Source organism: Capra hircus, chromosome 23 (genome assembly GCF_001704415.2).
Source record: "Capra hircus breed San Clemente chromosome 23, ASM170441v1, whole genome shotgun sequence".
NCBI classification, from domain to species: Eukaryota; Metazoa; Chordata; class Mammalia; order Artiodactyla; family Bovidae; genus Capra; species Capra hircus.
Window position 1 is genome coordinate 18,791,304 of NC_030830.1, and position 9,768 is coordinate 18,801,071.

Sequence of the window (9,768 nt, forward strand, 5' to 3'; positions counted from 1 at the left end):
TCAGAGAATATATATACTTGATAAAAATATGTACACCAAATAACATGTTATGTGTAAACTATGGACAGCAATCTTTTTAGCATAATTGCTATCAAAACTGCTTCATGCCTGTCCCTTCAGAACAGGTTGTCTCCCATAAAACCACTGAACATCTTAGGTCTCTCTGCCTTTACCTCATTCTCTTCTCTTCCTCTCCTCCCTCTCCTTCCTGATTCCTCCTCCTCACTTCTCTATTTAAGTGATGTGATTTCTCTGTTTGCGATTGTTTTCCTCTTTTCTTAAATTATTAGTGAAAAACACCAAGAAGTAGACAAAAGCCATTTACAGTAATGTTTGCACTGAACTGGCCCAGGAAAACTCGTGACTGGCAGCTTTTGACTCAGATGGGAAAACGAGAAGGGGAAAGAAAACATACTTGCATTGGTTAAATTCGAGAAAATGAACTCCTATCTTGGTAAAAATCGAGCTAAGATCTTCTTTTTAGAAGGTAGCCAGGTTCTAGGGGCGAAAGGAACTCACCAACCATCTATAAATTTTATTCTTATCGTGACAGAAGCACGGAAGCATATAGTGAAATACAAAGCACGGTACAAACACAATGGGATTGGCGTTACCTTAGGATTGATGTAGGCTGAGACACTTAGGGACACAGAACAAGTGGGATGCAAGGAGGCCTTTGTGCATCATTTCCCTCACTTTTTACTTAGCACATGTATCAGTGAACTGAGCCCCTCCCTGAAAGCCACTAGCGTTCTTCAAGGGGCCTCAGTGCCTGCAAGGAAGTTCCAAACAAAAGCTACACCCATCAGGGCTATTTAACTCCTGACCACTCGAAAAGCTACTGCTGATGCAGTGAGGACTCCCCTTCTAGTGCTCTCTGTTCCCACAGGTGCCCAGAGAATTTGATCTCCATGCCAAATTTGCACTTCACCTGTGGGTTTCTATTCAGTTTGCAAGAATACGTTTTCTTGCACCAAGGTCATTTTTGTTCTTTCCTGACATCGGCCAGTGAAATTTCTACTTAAGGATTTAAACGGAGAAGTTGCTGTACGTGTAGTCGTGGCCGAGTGGTTAAGGCGATGGACTAGAAATCCATTGGGGTCTCCCCGCGCAGGTTCGAATCCTGCCGACTACGGTGTGTACTTATAACTTCAAAGGTTATTAGGTCAAGCCACGGTAGTACATACCTTTATAAGGCAGTGTTTTTACTTCGACTCTGCCTTGGAAACTTAGAAATCTCTCTGCAAACTTAGAAATCTCTCTGCAGTCAACAGATACCCTTTTAGCAACTACTTCCAGTGTTCTCCAAATTCAGGTCATGGCCTTGCGTGTAGATAGGAATCAGTGCACCAAAAAGGCAGCTACCGAGACAGACTACCTTTTATTTTTCCTTTTTGTCTTTTATCGTAAAGTTCTCACAGAGCACCATTGCTGGCCGTCCCACTGTGCTGCCAGTTCTGGGAAGTGAGGGAGGACCTGGAATGGACTCAAGGCTAGACATGGATATATTTGGCTCGGACATTGAATCGCACGATGTACAGTCGATAGCAGGAAGCGTAGCTTGCACAGTGAATTAATAAAGACAACGGTGAGCAATTGTATGGAGATTCCTCTAGAGTAGCATACTGGCTTTCCACATTAGTGCTGTAGTGTGCGTCTCTACCTATCCTAATCGAGACCGAGGTTCGATTCTCCTACACATTGGGCATTGTCTCTCTTCTATTAATAATTAACCATCAAGGACTGGAATTCAGTAAGTAATATGAAGAGAGGATGGCCTCGCCGCAGTTACCAAGTGATCCAGCCCATTTCGTGACAGGTGAAGATTACATTTTTATTTTATGTAAATGTATAATATACAATATTATGAGTATATATGTACTTTAAGACATATATAGTTTTAAGTGTATGTTTTAAAAATATATATGTGTGTGTGTATACTTTTCTCCCTTGTATATGATACAGACAGAAAAGGAAAATACAGTAATACAAATGCTAACATTTGGGGACTGGAGTAGCCAAGAATTATCTGCATTCTTGTAACTTTTCTGTCAATCTGAAATTATTTCAGAATTAAATTATTTTAAAATAAAAAGTTAAAAAAAGTAATAAAACCATAACTGAAAAATACTTTCATTGACACTTAAAAGCATAGATATACAATTTGAACCATAGATATGAAAGAAATAAGAAGTAAATTAATGAATGAGAGTTTAGAACTGATGAAGGAATGTGATACAAACTGCTGTAGTGAGCAAGGACATTCATAACACATGAGAAAAGCTAAATAGAGAGAGCATACCTAAAACAACATTGTTTAATAATAACTACATTTTACGATGTGAAAATAAGATGATGCTATAATTCAAAACAGCAATAACATATGTGATGGTAAGGTGTGGCCAAATCCAATTGTTCTATGTTCCCTTATAATGTTGAATAAGGTTAGAATTAAATGTACACTGAAAACATGATACATATTTGGACCATTGCTGAATACCAGACCACCTGACCTGCCTCTTGAGAAACCTGTATGCAGGTCAGGAAGCAACAGTTAGAACTGCACATGAAACAACAGACTGGTTCCAAATAAGAAAAGGAGTACGTCAAGGCTGTATATTGTCACCCTGCTTATTTAACTTATATGCAGAGTATATCATGAGAAAGACACTGGGCTGAAGGAAGCACAAGCTGGAATCAAGATTGCCAGGAGAAATATCAATAACCTCAGATATGCAGATGACACCACACTAATGGCAGACAGGGAAGAAGAACTAAAGAGCCTCTTGATGAAAGTGAAAGAGGAGAGTGAAAAAGTTGGCTTAAAGCTCACCATTCAGAAAACTAAGATCATGGCATCTGGTCCCATCACTTCATGGCAAATAGATGGGGAAACAATGGAAACAGTGAGAAACGTTATTTTGGGGGGCTCCAAAATCACTGAAGATGGTGATTGCAGCCGTGAAATTAAAAGATGCTTACTCCTTGGAAGGAAAGTTATGACCAATCTAGACAGCATATTAAAAAGCTTTGTCTAGTCAAAGCTATGGTTTTTCCAGTAGTCATGAATGGATGTGAGAGTTGGACTATAAAGAAAGCTGAGTGCAGAAGAATTGATGCTTTTGAACTGTGGTTTTGGAGAAGACTTTTGACAGTCTCTTGTACTGCAAGGAGATCCAACCAGTCCATCCTAAAGATCAGTCCTGGGTGTTCATTGGAAGGACTGATGTTGAAGCTGAAACTCCAACACTTTGGCCACCTGATGCAAAGAGCTAACTCATTTGAAAAGACCTGATGGTGGGAAAGATTGAGGGCAGGAGGAGAAGGGGACGACGAGAAGAACCATCTCAGAGGATGAGATGGTTGAATGGCATCACTGACTCAATGGACATGAATTGGGTAAACTCCGGGAGTTGGTGATGGACAGGGAGGCCTGGCATGGGGTCACAAGGAGTCAGACACAACTGAGCGACTGAACTGAACTGAACTGAATGGATGAGTGTTAAAATCAGTATTTCTGTGAGCCATGTTCAAAACCAAGCAGCATTTGTTTTTTTAATGAAGAAATAGAAAGATATAAGAATAATTTTGAAATTTTAATTTGAAATTAATTTTTAACATTTTGTCATCAAATTTTGGTAGTCAGATTTAAAAGTTAGTATTATTGTGCAGTACCGTCAGACACTAGATAATTTCTTCAGTAATTTTATTGCACAGTTGAGTGGTCAAATCCATTCCTTTTCCCTGTCATTGAATCTCATTTGTCCCTCATTTGTCTATTACTTCTTTTCATCATAGACAAAATATTCTTTATTTTTTACAGAAGAAAAAAGATTGATCATAGATAAGACCTATAAAGGCACTGATGAGCAATCAACACAGGCATGGCTTGAAGGGCCACATCCTTAAGAGAAGGGAAACACATGATGAGTTGTACAAGAGCTTGCCCTTGAGGGACACATTCTGTTTTGCAGCATTTTATCAATAGAATAGACTTTAGGTGGAAAAAGCAATTGCGCCGAACTGAAGAGACACTCATCAGTGTTTGGCTACCAAAATCCATAGGACCTGCAGGTTAAAATTCAGATGATGAGGGAACCACAGAGAAGGAACTCAAACTTCTACGTATAAATTCTCCTTACAGTATTGACTGATTCCTAAATTTCCAATGCACAAGAAAAGTTCCAAAACTCTGTAAGAGAGAGAAGCTGGAAGGCTAAAAATCTGTAGAGATTCATCAGCTGCTTAGTTTTTGAGAAACAGAGGTTAAAGTTCATGCCTCTCCCAGTTAATAAACTCTATCATTTGAGACTTCAGAAGCATATCTTTTAAGCAGTAAGGGACAAACCCAGCTGTAAGGACCAAACAAAGAGTAAGGTCTGCGTCTTCAGAGTAAAAAGAACCTAACATAGACCAACCATAACAATGGCTCAGTCTTTGTATATTCCAGAAAGACTACCAGAAAACTCTGAATGTTTAGAAAGAAAGCAATATAGGTCTATATAGCCCATTGAACAAAAAAGAAAACACAATAGAGATTTTAAAATACTTTGAGCTGAATGAAAATAAAAATATGATACATCATAATTTGTCTGATGTAGCTAAAGCCATTTTTATAGAGAAATTTTTATCTTTAATACCATGTATTAGAACAAGGGAAAGGTTGAAAATCAGTGATCTAACTCAAGAAGCTATAAAAAACTGGGAACTTAAATGCAAAAGGTAGAAGGAACTATTAAAAAAAGTGCAGAAATCAATGAAAAGCAGATATACATCAGAAAAAATCAGCAAAGCAAAAGATTAGTTCTTCAAAAAGACTGATAAAATAGATAAACCCAATGAGACTAACCAAAAAAAAGTCTTTAATTAAGACATTAAGATCTTTAATGTCATCTTCTTTTTGAAGAAAAATTGAAATTTAATGGCCTAAGATTTCCTCTTGAGAACCTAGCTAGGTTTTAGAGTTAATTAAACTCTAAAAGTTAGAAGGAAAGAACTAATGAGAATAAAAGTTGTAATCACTGAAAAAGAAAGGAAAAATAGACAAAATCAACAAAGGAAAAATTCACTTTTCAGTTAGTAAAATTGCTACCCCAAATCAAGACTGATGTTTTTAAGAAAGAAAAAGTTAATAAGAATAAACAGAGGATGACATTAACGATCTTACTAATATCAGGATTAGAGTCAGAGGATAAAATGAATAGTTTGGGGGGGAAATTTGTCAATAGAAGATAAAGGCTTCTATATAAACACAACTTATCAAAGCAAACACAAAAGGAAATGAAAAGTTTAGATAGTTTAAAGTTTGTTAAAGAAATTAAAATCATAATTACCTTTTGTATTATTTTCCTATGGCTGCCATGACAAAATACCACAGATTGAGTGGCTTAAACAACAGAAATTCATTTTCTCGAAGTTCTGCTGGAAGTCCAAGATGGCAACAGGTTGGTTTCTCCTGAGGCCTCTTCCCTTGGCTTTCAGATAGTCATGTTCTCTCTGTGTCCTCACCGGGTCTTTCCTCTGTGCCTGCTTATCTGTGGTATCTCTGTGTGCCCACATTTCCTCTTCTTATCAGGATACTGAGGTTAAATTAGTGTCCATTTTAACAGCCTCATTTTAAATTATTAGCTTAATTCCCAACTCTTTTTATGAGGCCAGCATAATCTTCATATTAAAATCTGACAAAGATGTTACTAAAGAAGGAGTTACATGTCAAACTTTGTGATAAACCTTCTAGATGCAAAACCACTAAACAAAATAATAGCAATCAGATCTAGTAATATATAAAGATAGGAATCAAAGTTAAAAGGTAATGCTTGTTTTTGTAATATGAAATCTGCTTAATATATAGAAAATCGATCACTTTAAATATATTGCAAAATGTAAGAGAAAAAATCATATTAGTAGATGCAAAAATTTTGAAAAAATTCAATGCCAATCATTAAATTTTTGAGCAGTTTAGAAATAGAAAGGAGATTTCCTAATCTCATAATGCATATATACAAAATCCTACATCTAACATCCTAATTGTGGTAATTTTTTTTTTAAACTGTGTCTTTTTCCCCCCCAGTATTTATTTATTTGGCTTGCCAGGTTTTAGTTTCTGCATGAAGGATCTTCGATCTTTGTTGCTGCATGTAGGATCTTTAGTTGCAGTGTGTAGTTCCATGACCCTGGGCCCCCTGCATTGGGAACTCATAGTCTTAGCCACTGGACCACCAGAGAAATCCCTCTGGTAAATATTTAACACTTTCTCCCGGTAAAGGGCCAGGACAAGCATAACCACTATTACCACTGTTATTCAACATTGCATTGGGCATTCTTAGGCCAGACAACAAGACAAAGAATTAAAAGATATTTAGATTGAAAATGAATATCTTGCATCAGTTCTACTCAAATAGGACTGTCATTATTTGCAGATTATATGAATAAGTGCTTGGAAAATCTCCTAAGATCTACAAATTAGTAGAATTAATAAGTAAAAATAGCAAAATTACCAGATACAAAATCCTATATTCAACTGTATATTTTCATGTATACCAGCAACAATGGACAATTTTTGTCACGTAATAGCAAGAAAACTATCAATATCCTAATAATAATTATAATAAATGTAATAAATATGTGTAAGATTATACTAAAAGTTCCAAATCATTGTGCAGAGAATTTTAATAATATCTAAATAAATGAAAAGATATATTCATTGATTGAAAGTCTCAAATTCAATGGATTTGAAATAAAATGCTCAAAGAGGACTTCTGATAGAATTGAAAAACTGTTTCTAAAATATATGTACACATAGAAAGGACCTAGAATAGTCAAGGAAATCTTGCAAAGAAAGAACAAATCCAGAGGACTTTTTACTACCACACACAAGTTTTATTCTGAAGCTATACTGAGTAATAAAATATGCTATTGGTATAAAGATAAAGGGAACAAAATAGATATGCTGATACAAGACCATGTACATTTAACAAAGTGTCACTGCAATTCAAAGGAGAACATGATAGATTTTTCAAAAAGGTTGTACTGGGTCAACTGGATATACAAAGGAAAACAATGTGGACATTGCCTTCTGTACACTAGCTCCTAAACTAATTCAAGATGGCTTAAAGAACTAAACGTGCAAGGTAAAAATAATAAAATTTACAGAGGAAAACAGGAGACTACTTCATGAACTTTGGGTTGCCAAGGGTTTCCTGTTTAAGGGCCACAAAAAGCAATAACCATAAAAGATAATTTTGACTTGTTTAAACTTAAGAACTTTAGCATAGCCAAAGACATCACTAACAGTGAGAAAAGGCACAGAGTGGGAGATGTTTAGAAGTGTATCTGAGAAAGATTTATGTCTAGAATATATACAGAACTCCTTAAAATCGATAAGAAAAAAGACAATAGGTAATAAATGATGGGAATCTGGGTAGTATCTCTTGGGATGATGGCAGATAAGCTGGTCACTAACTGTGGGAAAAGACTCTGATGCTGGGAGGGATTGGGGGCAGGAGGAGAAGGGGATGACAGAGATGGCTGGATGGCATCACCGACTTGATGGAGAGGAGTTTGGGTGAACTCCGGGAGTTGGTGATGGGCAGCAAGGCCTGGAGAGCTGCAAATCATAGGATCGCAAAGTCGGACACGACTGAGCGACTGGACTGAACTGAACTGAACTCTGGGGTCCACTTTAAGGACAGTGTCAATCAGCTTCCTCTCAGTGCAGTACTGGCACATTACTTTTAATTCTCTGGGAAGGGCCTCCATTTTTGACAGAGTTTTCAATTTCAATGTCTGTACAGGGTATAGTAGATTGCCAGTAATTATCTATTTCCATCTCTTCCAGGTGAACTTTCCTGCACTATAAAGGCTAGAGGGTTAAAACTACATGTTCCTAGCTCCCTGGCAGCTAGGTGTGATCTAAGCTTTTTCTCAGAGTTGTCTAAGGTGAAAATAAGACTCCTTCTAGTTTGGTTCTTTTGTGCTAACAAGCATTGTCATGGACACTGGGGTTTTCCTCAGAGGAATACAAGGTGAGGGTCCTCGTTTGTTTTGCCAATTTGCATCTAGAAGCATGGCATACTCCAAAACATGCAGTTCTCAAAATGTGGTCCCCAGACCAACACTACCAGCAGCATTTGGCAACTTGCCTGGAAATGTAAATTACTTTCTGTGTTTCTCTATTTGTTACCCTTTAATCATAGGGCCAAATTAAACACCAGAGTTGTTTACTTTCTGCTCTCTGAACCACTCCATTATCTAGTTCACACACATCAAGCCAATAATTTCTCCCACCCTTCAGTTCAGTTCAGTCACTCAGTCGTGTCCGACTCTTTGCTCTCCCATGTAAGCCTAAGTAAGGGGACGACAGAGGATGAGATGGTTGGATGGCATCACCGACTCGATGGACATGAGTTTGAGCAAGCTCCAGGAATTAGTTGGTGATGGACAGGGAAGCCTGGGGGTGCTACAGTCCATGGGGTCGCAAAGAGTCGGACACGACTGAGCGACTGAACTGAACTGAAGTAAGTCCAGGGCCAGGTATAAAACAACTAGAGACAGACCCTATGCCCCAAACTCCTCGGATTGAATTGGGCTTCTTTGAAGTCCAGGAAGCCCGAACATCCTGGACTGGAAGACTGTTAGGTCCTGATTTCCCCTCGATATGGGCTAGATTTAATGCCAGTGGTGGCGATTGCAGAAGCCCGGAAGAGCCTGGCTGGATGCCTAGAGCAGGCAGCGCCCGGGAGTGTTATTTGAAGTTTGCTGGTAATGCTAATACTCACGCGATGAGGGCTCATTCCAGTGTTCTTGATTCCAGGGGGCCTCCGAGAGGTTAGCTTCCCTTCCTAATTCTCGTTTCACCTCAGCATTTCCAATAAGCTCACCGAGGACAAGTGTTTGTACCTCTGTGTGCGTATATATATATATATATATATATATATTTTTTTTTTTTTTTAGCTTGCCACGTGATTCCTGTCACTCCACTTCAATTTAGCAGATGTAGTCGTGGCCGAGTGGTTAAGGCGATGGACTAGAAATCCATTGGGGTCTCCCCGCGCAGGTTCGAATCCTGCCGACTACGGGAGTGTCTTTTTTTTTTTCCACTCCCTGAATACTTGTCCTGCTTGGCCGACGCTCACTCAAAATGCACTTAGCTCCTGTCCTGAGATGACTTTAAAAAAAAAAAAATTGCTTCCACAGGCAACAAACAAAACTCAGATTTTCTTGTCCACAGAATCATGCCCTTTTTGAAAGAACTCACACAGAAAAGATACCTCACTTTAAAAAGTAAAGATCTTGAAATCGTGGCTTCCTGCTCCGTTTTCGGGGAGTCGAACCTGAGATATTCCATAAGATTCTAGTAAGCATCGTCAAACCAGCGAGCAAATCAACATTGTCTTGCTAAATGACTCAGTTCAGGAGTCTGTGATACAGGTAGACGAGAGGCACTCTTCATCAGTGGTTTGTGCGCTTGTCAATCACCTGCAACGCCGGGGCTCCTTTCCCAGACAGACTATTTAAGTCGTCTTTCAGAATTTTGTGACTCTGACAAACTGTTCTTGTTCTTCCGCTCAAATGTTAAGTTTCTTCTTCTTTTCAAGGCAGCCAAACGTAATGAAAAAGAAGGGAACAGAAGAAATCATTTGATGACTAACACAAAAGGAAAATAGTAACTTGACAAGGGAAAACTTGACAAGACATGTCCTTAATCATTTGATCATAGTTAGCATTTGGAGTATTAGGACATTTAACATCATGTGCATCTCCATATGA

General features: G+C 38.2%; 2 non-coding genes across 2 annotated transcripts; both read left to right on the forward strand.

Moving 5' to 3' along the window:
• On the forward strand, positions 1,054-1,135 carry TRNAS-AGA. The gene has a single exon. It is a non-coding gene; the product is annotated as a tRNA-Ser (tRNA).
• On the forward strand, positions 8,995-9,076 carry TRNAS-AGA. Its single transcript has one exon. It is a non-coding gene; the product is annotated as a tRNA-Ser (tRNA).